At 37.0% G+C, this 14,364-nt stretch overlaps 1 protein-coding gene across 1 annotated transcript in view; it reads left to right on the plus strand.

The window, feature by feature from the left end:
* Positions 1–13,811, plus strand: part of LOC112051269 (uncharacterized) — a 105,807-nt gene extending 91,996 nt beyond the window's left edge. Inside the window, exon 3 of the transcript XR_008251588.1 lies at positions 13,787–13,811. The gene's annotated coding sequence lies outside the window, so the exon portion shown is untranslated. The remainder of the gene's footprint in view (positions 1–13,786) is intronic.
* The last annotated feature ends 553 nt before the right edge of the window (positions 13,812–14,364 follow it).

Raw genomic sequence — 14,364 nt, forward strand, 5'->3', positions numbered from 1 at the left:
GAACGCAGTGTATTGGATTTTTTAATTATGACGACTAGGAAAAAAGTTATTATTTTTATAAAGTTTGATTAATATTTTGTATTCTAAAGGCATAATTTAATAAATATATATATAAATAAATGCTTAAATGATAAAATTGTGTAAATAGGTAAATGACGTAAACGTTAATATAATATTATTAAATAATTATTAATTAACGTCTTCATTTAGGTTGTTTTCTTTGATTATTATGTAATACATAGATTTAAATCTTATGACATGTATGTTTTGTATACCTGTATTTTAAGGTAATAAAGAAGTTACGTAAAGAAGTTGTTTGAATTTAACAACATTATTGTGTTGCTCATACTTTAATGTATTTGAATAAAAAAAGTAAAGAGCCAGCTGATATCAATATACCGAAACCGAACCCGGTCAATCTCAATTTGTTTTTGTAGTTCCTTCCCTACATGCCAAGTCAGGGTCAATTTTTTATCGTCTATTCTATAGTGTGGGGGTATCGTTATCGGTATTTTTGTACATTACATAAGGGGTTAAAGTGCTAACATAATCTACGGAACCCTACACTGCGCGTGGCCCGACACGCACTTGACCGATTTTTTATTATTTGGTCACCTAGTGTGGTGGTAATATAGGATAGGATATATAGGATATAGGATAGGTGGATAGATGGCATCACAAAAATAAATATATGAAGGTCCTTCAAGATCATTGATTAGTATCAGCCTTATTTAAATCTACCAATCAAAAAACTACTGTAATGAAAATGGCAAATGTAATTAAAATGCTGGAGGCAGGCAGCCCTATCACATGTTTACGGAGCGCGCGGCTGTAGGTATTTATTTCAAAAATATGGCCGAGTTATTATACTGCTTGTAATATATCTACTGTGCCGAAACTTAGTAAATTATAATTTTTAAAATGTATTGTATTTTTAAGAAGCTTTACATTTTAGGGGGTTAATAAATTATGATTCAATATTAAGGGATCGGTGTTGTTACTCACTATCACACTAATAATATAAAGACGAAAGTTTGTGTGTAAGTGTGTAAGTATGTTTATTCCTGTTTTACGCTGCGGCTACTAAAGCGATTTGGCTGAAATTTTAATAGAAATAGATTTTACTCTGGATTAACAACTACTTTTCATCCCGGAAAAATCCATGGTTCCCGGGAGATTTATATATTTATAAGATGACATAACTTATATTGTGAAATATCTAAGTATGTAAAACAATATCCGTCAGTCATGTCTGTTTATTTGTACTTGAAAAATCCAAAAACTGTGGCTGGATGGATGTTTGCAGTGATTCATGAACCCACTCCTAGTCGTTGTAAATATATAAAAGATCGAAGTAAAAGTTCTTCAAAACAATGCAGGTGTTAATTACAGACATACACACAATTGTAAAAGTATATATTTAAATATATTTAGAGAAATAGAAAGGCAGTGATTTTTTAGGGAGAGTGTAATATTTGTTTTGGCAATGACATATTATATCTACACTCCAGCACAGGCGTCCCCAAGTATTCTTTACAGAGGTATATCCCGCGCTTTCCGCGTCCAAGTCATTCCTGCTACTTTTTTTAACCGACTTCCAAAAAGGAGGAGGTTCTACGTTCGGCTGTATGTATGTTTTGTATCCTATAATATAGTATTTCCAGCTTAAATGGCATGAGTGAGATTGGCTGCCGTGACCGAAATGGACATTCTTATTTTTTAAATTATTAGGCAGTGAAAGTAACCTCTCATCGTAACTGTATAATTTCAGGGTTAAAAGTGACAGTAACTGTGTCATTTAACCTTAAACGCGCTGTTTCTAAAACTGAAACTGAAGTGCCACTTCACACTCGCAGAGGTTGCCGTCAATTATCAAGTCAATGTGACAGTGAGATGGACTTGTATTAAGGTATTTCAAACAAGGTCAATGATTTATTCAACCTTACCCAGTGGCGTAATGTGCATTGTATCAAAATTAATTGGGGGCCTAATATGACGGGTAGATTTTCTTAAAAAAGAAAGATGTTTAAAGAACCTATAAAAGCACTAGAATTCATAGGTTCCTCTAACCAAATACATTGTGTATTAGATTTTACTAATTTTAGCTTTCATACGTAAGGGCCCCCTGCAGTCCGGGGGCCCCATATCATTGATAAGGCTGTTAAGGCGGTAGCTACGCCCTTGACCTTACCACCAACTAACCAAGACATGCTACATCTCAAACTTTACTTCATCGTCACTCGTATTTTTTTAGTGGCCCATGGAAAGGCCTCTAGTACTAGAAAGGGTTCTTTTTTAATCTTAAACCCACCAGGCTACTCCATTGTGGGTTGGTAGGCTTAGAGTTTGTATGTTTGACTTTTAACGACCGTTGCCATAGGGCGATAGAGAGAGCGATAGTATGAAAGCTGCTGCTATTGGACGACAATGTGCTCTTACTCTTTAGGATGCACGATACTGAGATATCTCGTATGATGCATCTTATACCTGCTGTTGGTAGATTATAGTAAGAAGCAATTTTTATGACATTTCTGAACTTCGTGCGTTAAGCTGCGCAATACAAGATTTTAGGCCTTGTCCAGAAAGGGCAAATTCGCCGCGATTCTCTCGCGCGTATTACGCGCGAACGTTGCGTCCGTTGCGGTGCGTATTACGCGCGAGCAATTGGGGAGTCCCTAGTATCTCGACTCGCGCGCAATACGCGCGAATCACGCGCGAGTCGAGAGTCTGGCGTAGTGCACGCAACTCACGCGCGTATTTTGAATTCGCGCGATGCTTGTGGACGCGATGTATTGATGTTTAGTACTTCGACAACGCGCGTATGAATTCGCGCGATACGATTCGCGACGAACGCGCCCCAAGGTTTTAGGTGTCAGCCGCAACGTATAGGGGATCACCGCAGATTAACGCAGGATATCACTCTGCGCACCACCCGCCCGCCCGCCGTCGCCTCACGCGGCTTGATTTTGTGTACGACCTGCGCGTTACGACTACCACAGGCCATTTCGGAGACGTCATAAATATTGCATCCGACTATATCTATAAACAGAGCAACATTTTGCAGAATATGCAAGGAACACGTCCTACAAACAGTGCCGGATTAAGGTGACTTGAAGCCCTAAGCAATATTCCCCTGTGGGTCTCCCACAAGAGAATTAAGAGAACATATAGTTGGGTAGAATTTGCATCATCAAATTAAAACGCGATTTTGAAGTTGCTTTAACTTTGTGCTTTTTTTGTTTCTCGATCGTCTTTACTGCTCCTCCTAGATGGGATGACCTAAGCAAATTGCTTAAATAGCTTATAGGCTAACCCAGGACTGCTTACAAAGTACCGCCACCGCAAAGAGCAACCATTCTCTTCGGTTGGCAACGCGCTAGTCGCTGGTCGAGCTCTACCAGCAAAAGCTCTACATAAATAATGAAACACATCTATCATTGCGCAAAAACAATGATATCGGAGGGAGCGATGCGTTTAAGTGGATTCGCTATTTTCCAATCAATCATTTGACACAAAAAGTGATAGTCAATTATCGACATGCCCATCACCGAATATTTCGATTGGTTCACTAAACGCTCAAGGCCGCAGTGATTATGGTTGCGTTCACAATGTCCGTTCACTTTTCGACAACTAACGTTAAACATATGAATTGCTTGCGATTTGCTGCTGTAGAGCAGGGTCACACTAGCAATTTTTTGTTTCATATTGTCTTGTATACGATCCAGCTGTTCGTCAATTTGAGGAAATTTGTTAAACGTTTTTTGATCATTAATGCTCGCGTAAGACGTTTTATGCTTAGATATTGGTTCATCAATCATTAGACGCCTCACGCCGCCTCACTCCTCACGCAAAGGTGTAAAATACCCTTCGACCTTTCATTTTTGCTATCACCTACAACTTCAGTATTTTCAAATCAAGAATGAATGGACATATTTTAGGCAATCATGTTTTACTTTAGCCTGCATCATCGTTTATCAGACGCGTGAGGTTGCAGTCAAGCGCTAGTCTATAAGAAAATCAGTTTTCCCATAATCCCATCCCATCATAATGTGAAGATTTAGGCTAATAGTCCATCCAGCTGAATGTTTATAATCAAAATAAGTTAACTATGTTTCCATTCTGGACAACGATGGACCTGCGATTTGAAGTGTGTATTTGTAAAGCTGATTAATGTCCCATAAGATTCATTATGTAAAATCTAACGCGTATATATAATTTAAAGCAATTGAAAAACTCATGTCAGGCGACTTTTTTTGATAGAATATAGTATAAATTCTTATTAATGGAATCTATGCACGACATTCTTTTACGATCATACTTCATGATGAATCTATACTAATATTATAAACCTGAAGAGTTTGTTTTTTGTTTGTTTGATTGAACGCGCTAATCTCAGGAACTACTGGTCCGATTTGAAAAATTCTTTCAGTGTTAGATAGTCCATTTATCGAGGAAGGCTATAGGCTATAAATTATAATAATAATAATAATAATAATTTATTTATTTCAAGCTTCAATAGGCTCATAATTGTGTTAGTAAAAATAGAATGTGTTAGTAACTTATAAACTATAGCAAAACTTATTCTATTAAATATATCATACTAGTAATATGTGTGTCACTGCCGCTCCAATCCATTTGACATGGAACAGCAGTGATTCACATATTTACAGTCCAACCTGCTCGCAATCATTGCAAGAATGCTGTTGGTGCCGTAATTATCACCATATTCATACGGGAACGAGAACCACACGGGTGAAACCGCGCGGCGTCAGCTAGTGTAACAATATTTTGCTAAGCGACATAATATCGAGAGTGTGAACACGTGCTAACTCAAAACGTATGAATTGCTTGAGATTTGCTATTTTATTCGATTCCATCGTCCTTTCTCTTCGTCTGATGTCTTTCATCAGATTCAATATAACTGTTGCTGTAGTGACATCCGTTGAAGACATAGATACCTACTATGTGTTTGCATTAGTAATTATGTGTGTAAGTGCAGAAATATACCTCATATTTCTGCAGGTTATAATAATAAATAATATAATAAAATAGAAAATGATGATTATACAAGATCATTGTCTGTAGATCTTGTATAATCATCATTTTCTATTTTATTTAGCCTATTTTAACGGCCTATTAGTGGATTAGGCCTTCCTTCTTATAGGTGAGGGGATATAGAGATTAGGCCAACCGTGTTGCTCATGTATGGGTAGGCGAAATTTAATTCTACAACGACCACTATGAATGGTCATTAAGACTGGAATTGAAGACTTATTGCGCTATCCGATACACAGGGAACACCACCATTTTCGTATCTTTTAAAAGAAAGATAAGCTCATAGCCCAACCCGGGGTTCGAACCCGGGACCCCGTGATCAAAGCCCGTGATTAAATACAACCTAGTACTCTGAGTCTATAAACTAAGTCACCTGTGTCATGTAATCATGTTTTAGCTTGTCCCATTAAGGACCATGAAGATTTTCCGGGTTCAATTCTCTGTCGGCTAAAGTAAAAAATCAAGGCTACCAAAATAATGATAATAGGGATAGGTAATCATCATTGACAACTCATGCGGCTCGGCTCACTGTTAAGCACGAGTCTGCTATCAGAATGAGAGAGGCCAATAGTCCACCAACTTTTCAGTTGCGTGCATTTTAAGAAATTAAACATCACATGTCTCTAACGGTGAAGGAAAAACATCGTGAGGAAACCAGCATACCAGGGAACTTTCTTAATTCTCTGCGTGTGTAAAGTCTGCCAATCCGTATTGGGCCAGCGTGGTGGACTATTGGCCTAACCCCTGTCATTCTGAGAGAAGACTCGAACTCAGCTGTGAGCCGAATATGGGTTGATAGCGAACACCTAGAGAAATAAGAAAATTATCATGTGTGCAGGTCATCATTATCATATCAGCCGATGGACGTCCACTGCAGGACATAGGCCTTTTGTAGGGACTTCAAAACATCACAGGTGTGCAGGTATTAAGAGATAATAAATAAATTAGTAAAATAAACAGCAAGTATTTCGTTATAAACGATGGTGTCTTTCTAATCATGTTTGTTATGGATTCGTTGGTGTAGCCTTTCCAATAGTATCAACATTCCGATTGCTACATGTTTTGGTAACATTCTTTTTTAATAATATCGTTTAATAACAACTTATTTTTGGAGGCTGATGTACAAGGTCGTGACCTCTCTGAATATCTAAATTATAATCCAAACATAGAATTGATAACGAAACAGAAACTATGGACCCATTGGCCTCATTCGCACTAGAGTTAAAAAAGCGATGCGTTAAATGTTACAACCCAGCGTTGGCGGGCGTAGCGTATAGTATGAACTTAAATGAAGGTCTATTTCCAACGTCCAAAATTGAAAATACAACACTGCTCGATAATAAAGCGTCATGTTTTAAAAACGCTGTCACTGTCATGTGATGTCATATACTTGGGAATGTATTTGTTGAATTAAAAAACTCTCGTGCGAATGAGTCAAAATTCTCTGGTGTGTAGGTTTCCTTACGATGTTTTCCTTCAACGTTTGAGACACGTGATATTTAATTTCTTAAAATGCACATACTGAAAAGTTGGACGTGCACGGCTCACAGCTATTATGAAAGACCAATTCAATAGTATCAGTTTAATGGTACTACTAAAACACATAATCTACAATCGCTAATACATCCCTAATGTAAGGTATTCAATTCATTAACCTACTCGTATTAATGGATTGAAGTCATGATGATTTTCCGTATCACCGGAAATCATACAGTAGTCTATTGCACATACATATGAAATTGAAAGGCATTATAGGCTAATGCATAGTGTATATTTTATATGCTCAATAAAGCTTATTTTGTTGTATTCTTACCCATATTGGAGACGGAGGTTTTTGAGATGAATACTTCAATACTACTATTTCAATTGATGAAGCCTTCATAGCTCAACGGTAAATTTTATTCGGACTCATTACCGAGGGGTGGTGATTCGATCCCCGCCCCGTTGGTCTATTGCCATACCCACTCGTAATACAGTCTTCCTTGACTAGTTGGAGGGGAATGAGAATATAATAAGTTCTTAAGAGCGCGCAGCGCGTCGGTACGATATAAATAAAATTCGAAGCGCAAGCGAGACGGGGAATTATGACTTTCACCTGAGTGAAAAGCACGGAGCGATTGACGCGCGACGCAAATTTTATGACGTGAGCGCCAAAACCATTTTTACCTAATTGCAAGTAAATTAAACAACATAACGAAAAAGAAAATGGCCATGTTCAAGATACCTAATTTTCTATACAAAACAAAAATTTAAGAAAATAAATTTGCTTTTCCTGAGACTGAAAGCAAAATGTGAGCAAAACATGTATTTTTCAAAAAAAAAAACTATTGAGAAAAGTTTTACAAATTGTGTATTTTGTATAGTCATAACGAAGCTAACACTTTGAAATATCATTTACCCAAATATCAGGCGCCTAACTTTTCCAGAATCTGAGATCCAGAACCATTTGTAACCACCAAATTACATATTGCATACTCTTAAAACTTTCGGCCTATCGCAGGCTTTTATTCCGTATATTATTTTTTGCTGCTTTGTCAGAGCTATTGTTTTTAGGTAAATATCTATCTTGTGACCAATTAAAAATGTAATAATTAATTTAGGAAGGTATACTTACAATAACATAAACAATAAATAATTTAAGAAAAATATTTAAATTTTAAATAATAAAATATTGTGAATTAAAATATGATGCATGGTTTGATAAATTATATTTATGCTAATTCTGATATGTAAAAGAAATTGGGTAACACTCAATTAATTATACTTGTAAATGCGATGTTCGTCTGATAGCTGAATGAATATGTATAGTACCTGTGAGAAATTAATGGGGTTTAGGGATAATATTAATTAATATTAATTAGATTACTATCATAATAAATTATCTTCTTAATGTCTCTGACGACTTAATAAGAGGCATTTTATTTTTTGGTGAAGATCTGTTATAAAAATGAAAGTAATTTATTTCACCATACTTTATTACTTCATCACTAGCAGTATATTTAATTGGTTCATTACACAATAATCTTCATTATCTTCAGCTCGAGTCTCCTCTCAGAACGCCAATGCGAATTGGCAGATTTCACACACGCAAAGATCTAAGAAAATTCTCTGGTATGCAGGTTTCCTCACGATGATTTTCCGTTTGAGACACGTGATATTTAATTTCCTAAAATTCATACAACTGAAAAGTTGGAGGTGCATGCCCCTCCGGAATCGGTGGCAGAGGCCATATCCATTGGGCTATCAGAATAATCTTAGGCATACTATTTTAACGGCTCACTACAGGCAAGCCCTTTCTCCTATGAGTGGCGATATGGAGCTTGGATCATTGTTGGGGCTCTTGATGGATCAAGGCGTAAAGGGAATTATCTTAACATTAAGTTTTGGACGTTTTTTTATGGTTCCGCATGTCAAAGAAAAACGCCTATGCGTTTGTCTATCTGTCTGTCAAGACACTTTATCTCGAGAGTTAAAGTTGATAGAGAGATAGAGTTGAAATTAAAACCATATACTCAGGATTGCAGTCCCTGAAAAAAATTACAAAACTTCATAGGTGTGAAAAACATAAAAATCGTAAAGCTTTATTAGTGTTGCAGTTACCTACTGCTTCAAATCGTGACGGCCGTAGTATAATAATGATTATTGTATTATTTAAACAATTAATTTTCGTACCGTTACCAAAAACTTGAACAAGAAATGCTGGAGAGCGTTGCGGCACACTTTTTTTGAATGGTATTGCAAATTGATTTCAAATGTCAAAAAGTCATATTTTTTGTCATTAGTATGTGGTTGACGCATATATATATTATTTATATGCCATTCCAATAATTACCCTCGAAATGAAAGTGTGGCGTCACTTCACTAAAATTATACCGCAAAATATAGAGGTTCTATAGCTACATTAAACATCCTCATCCCTTCTTAAAGGAGAGGAATTGTGGTAGAGCTTTTTGTTATTCTTTACAAGTCCTTGACCACAATCTCACCTGATGGTATGTGATGATGCAAGATGGAAGCAGGCAAACTTGTTAGGAGTAGGATGTAATCCACACCCCTTTCGAGGTCTACATCGTACTGGAACGTTAAATCACTTGGCGTAACGTCTTTGCCGGTAGGGTGCTAACTACCTTATGGCACAGAATACACATGTACAAATTATGGTAAGGTATGTTTCAGATGTTAAAGATAATGACCCGACTTATTGTGTTTTCCGAGATATGAGGTTGTAATATTACCAATTTCCCGTTTGTGGGTTGAGATTTATTATTGAAAAGTTAGAAAAAGAAAAGCTCAATACTTCAAAGCCCGACCATTGGACCAGCGAGGTAGTTTATAATATTCTTAATTATACAAAATCTCATACCACTTACGATAGTTGAAACTGTAAACTATGTAGGACGATCCGTAGATCACGATCGTTAGTAAATAAACAAACAACTAATTAGAATCATGCGGCGCCGGCGGTTGATCAATTAAAATCAGCAGGCACAGGCTGTTGCAACAACTACGAGTAACATTTGTGTTTTAGATAGTGCGATACGGATCAGATACTATTACTATTATACTATATATTTTATAACCTTTTAAAACCTTTCCTTTGTAGGCGTATCTCGTAGAGAGAAATAGACAAATCAGCGGAGCAACATAAATTTCGCTATATCTTTCATTGCATTCGGACGAAAGAGTCTGGACTACTCCACTGCCATTGATCGATATTTTGTCTATTTCTCTTCATGAGATATATTTTTTTTATTCATTTAATAATATTAAGTAGTAGTCCATTTACACTAATTACGAAGGTACATGAAAAAAAACTAAATAAAACACCACAGTAAAAATAAACAAAAATTAGAAAAATTAAACAAAAAACGTATAAGCCTATACTATAGAATGAGGAAGATAGCGGTGAATTCGAAACTCGCATTTGCTAGTTATAAGTCAATGTCAAAAGTCAAAGTCAAAGTTCATTTATTTCAATTAGGCTTAGTTTACAAGCACTTTTGAAAGGTCAAGATTTTGTCATAATTTAATTTAATTTAATAATAGTCGAAAACTTAAAACTAAAGTTACGAGGGTTCCAAACGCATACATGTACAAAACATCGTTAGAGAATAGCCGTGCTGATTCAGCTTGGAATATTGTAAGTACATCATACCTACCTACGCTGATAGAAGAACAGAACATATGAAGGTTAACCCAATTATATTAAATGTTATACCACCAAATATTATGACATATTATATTATACCACCAGGTTATATTACCAAATATCAAAGTATTTGAAGTACCTACGCTGCACCTGTAGTAGTATTTTTCAAGTTTCTTTCGTCAGTAGCTTATTTATGTAGCTTATTTTTCTCTCTCTATACTTAAATTTGAAGTTAAAAGATCTTCAACTTATTGTATTAGATGCAATTTAAATGAACAAAATCGTGCAGTCTAAAGCTTGGGAGTATGCCCGTCACATTCGTTTGACGTATAGAATTCAAGTCAGGCTTCCTCACCTCGACCCACACTCTAGGTCTTGATAACCTCATGACCTAAAGGATGCTCGCGCCTCGTATGGATACAGGTGACTAATGTTCTAGATTTACATCTTCGATTCGTGTTTTTATAATAATAGTTGACGGAATAAGCAGATGGTTCGCATGAGGTTATGTGGAATATCACCGCCTGTAGGGCTCACTACCACCGCATTCTCATTTCTTCTTTTTTTTTTATTCTTTACAAGTTAAGCCTACAATCTCACCTAAAGTAAGTGATGATCTAAGATGGAAGCGGGCTAACTTGTTAGGAGGGGGATACAAATTCACACCCCTTTCGGTTTCTACACGACATTGTACCGGAACGCTCCGTTCTGTGCTGAAATCGCTTGGTGGTACGTCTTTGCCGGTGGGGTGATAACTAGCCACAGCCGAAGCCTCCTACCAGCCAGACTGTACCAAAACCTCAATCAGCCCAGCTGGGGGTCGACCCCAAGACCTAAATGTCCAGGACCTTACAGTCTTATAAATCGTCGTTCTATAGTTACTAATAGTCATCATCATTAACAATCCATATTTGGTTCATTGTTGAGCACAAATCTCTCAGAATAAGAGGCGTTAGGCTAACAGTTCACCACTCTGGCCTAATATGAGGATTAGCAGACTTCACACACAGAAAAAAATTAAGAAAATTCTCATGCTTGCGTCATTATCATCATCATCAAACACATTGTGAGGAACCCTGAATACCATTTTTTTTTAATCACTACGTGTGTGAAGTTTAACAATCCGTATTGGGCCACCGTGATGGACTATTGGCCTTAACCTTCTCATTCTGAGAAGAAACTCGTGCTCATATGTGAGCCTAATATGGTTTATTAATGATGCTTCCCACGGGAACGAAAACTACGCGGGGCGTCGGCTAGCTACCTAAAAAATATTTAAAATGAACCTAATCTGTTGATGTTTTTTTTTTCATCTGGTGCATGTCTCTATATATTAAGAGTTTCAACCACTGGTTATTAGAAACCATTTGGTTTCAACTCTTCGTGATACTTGGCCTTAATCAGCGCCAGTACAAAGGTCAATCATCATGTCCAACTTATCTCAAAGCCCGCAGGCGGTTAGGCTGTTACTAAGGCCGACGACACACTATACTTGGCTACACCAATCAGGCGTACAGTAGACTTGTATATCGGCCAAGTTAGAAGTCGCTCTTTAGTCTGGCTTAGTCTAGGTTGATCGCAATCAACAATCGTAGAGTCTCAATAGCTCAACAGTAAGAGCGGTCGGTCATCACCGAGGGGTGGTGGTTCGATCCCCGCCCCGTTGGTCTATTGTTGTACCCACTCCTAGCACAGTCTTTCCCGACTAGTTGGAGGGGAATGGGAATATTGGTCATATTTAAAAGATATGACAAATATTCCTTTAAAAAAAAAACTTGTCATTCTCAATCTTCTTCTTCTTATAGTGTCATCTCCTCTCGGAGGTCAGCAATCATTAAGGCTAATTTAACTTTATTCACTGCTTCATTCTCAATAAATCAAGGAAAAGTAAACTTTGAAAAAAACTTTGAAGTGATAACTTCTTATGGGAGGCCGCTTCGTTTGGCTTTCCTTTCTCACACGTATACGGCAGCAGGACGACTGTCGAGCGTCCCGAGACGCACAGGTTTTTTGTTTTGAAATGTACCTACAAAAAGCCTTTTGTTTTATGTATTACTAGCGGACGGCCGGGAATTCGTCTGCGTGGAATTCAGTTTTTCACAGATCCCGCAGGAACCATGAATTTTTCCGGGATGAAAGTAGCCTATTTGTTAATCCAGAGTAAAATCTATTTCCATTCCAAATTTCAGCCAAATCGCTTCAGTAGCCGCAGCGTAAGACAGGAACAAACATACTTACACACTTACACACTTTCAAATTTACACACTTATACACAAACTTTCGCCTTTATAATATTAGTGTGATGTGATTTACATCGTATTTTCTTAATCTTCCCGAAAGTCTCACAAAAATGAACATACCTAATGTTAAAAGGTAGTCAAATACCTAATAACAACCAGAGACAAAATATGTGTTGGTAAAGTATCGTCTGCGGGACACCCTTAATCACACCAAAATTAACTTTGACCTTAAAACCAGTCAACTTTCCTAAGTTTAACTTCTTACCACTCATCGCCTCTCACTTGTCATAGTGATATACAAAGGCATTAGGTAACTTTGAACAAAATAATCAAATAATTATTTCTTAAAAAAATGTTTAATACATAGGTACTACTCATATTCTTCCATTCTATTCCTTGCAAACAAACAAACAATCAAATCTTTACTCTTTACAATATTAATAAATATGACCAAGACTAGAACAAGATAATACTCAACCATCGTGTACACGAAATAAATGCATATTTACTTATGTAAGAGTATAAATACACAACGGTGACGTAAGATATAAGTTTGTAGGTGTACTCGTATGAGCAGAGATTTTTCCCGCCATTATCACGTAATCTGGAGATCGGCGATGGCCTCTAATTACTGTGTTGTAAATATTTAAGCCATTGTCTTTAGAAAGGTGACTCCCGTGTTTATTAGAATGACTGCGCGACTTCGTCCGCTGTGGAAATCGACTTTTTTAGGGTTCCCTATCTTTAAAAGAATAACCAGCCAAGTGCGTGTCGGGTCACGCGCTGTCTAAGGTTCCGTAGATTAAGTTAGCACTTTATGTATTCCACAAAAATCCTGATACCCCACACCATGAGATAGACGAGTAAAAATTCATTGTCACTTTACATGTAGGGAAGGAAACCAAAAAATATTTTTGTTTTTTAATTTTCTTTTTACCACTTTGTGGACGTAATTAATATGCATACCCATAACAAATCTTCTTCTTCTTCTTTCTAGTTTAAACAGTTTGAACCGATTTGAAAAAAAATTCACTGGTGGGAAGCTACACTAGCCCCGAGTGTTATAGGCTATATTTTAGCCCCGTTTTCCTACGGGCGTGTAAACGTAGGATATTTGATACTTACCTACTTGCGAAAACCGCTTGGAAAACGGTTATTATTAAACAATAAGGAAAAATTGCTCCGTTGGTCTAGTGGATAGCCTGAGTGCCTTAGGATCACGAAACCCTGGATTCGAGTTGGAAAATCAGTGGTAATCTATACTTATAATAATTAAGTATAAAGCCGTGGTGTCAGTGCAGTGCAGTTAGTTTTTACGGCGCGGTGGATTTACAAAATGGAGGTCCTGGGTTCGATCCCCGGCTGGGTAGATTGAGATTTTCTTAATTGGTCCAGGTCTGGCTGGTGATAAGCTTCAGCCGTGGCTAGTTACCACCCTACCGACAAAGACGTACCGCCAAGCGATTTAGCGTTCCGTTACGATGTGAAACCGAAAAGGGGTGGGGATTTTCATCATACTCTTAAAAAGTTAGCCCGCTTCCATCTTAGACTGCTTCATCACTTACCATCAGGTGAGATTATAGTCAAGGGCTAACTTGTAAAGAATAAAAAAAAAGTTTAAATACAATTTTTATATTCTCTATTGCATACTTACTCAATTGACCATATTTACTACCTTCATGTTACCATGATATCTTCCTAGACTGTTGTTACTGTCAAAATAAACAGATATCCTAAAATCAGGTGAAATTACAGTCAAAGCACTAACTTTTCCATGAAGAAAAATAAAATAAACCTGTAAACAGATTTCGATAGATGGCGGCTTAGGTATATTTAAAATAGAGCCTTAAGGAGAGCATAATTTCGAAATAGTGATGGGAACGTACAACGCTTCCTGTGTCGATGCAGCCAGAGAACTAG

Source organism: Bicyclus anynana, chromosome 17, assembly GCF_947172395.1.
Source record: "Bicyclus anynana chromosome 17, ilBicAnyn1.1, whole genome shotgun sequence".
Lineage (NCBI taxonomy): Eukaryota > Metazoa > Arthropoda > Insecta > Lepidoptera > Nymphalidae > Bicyclus > Bicyclus anynana.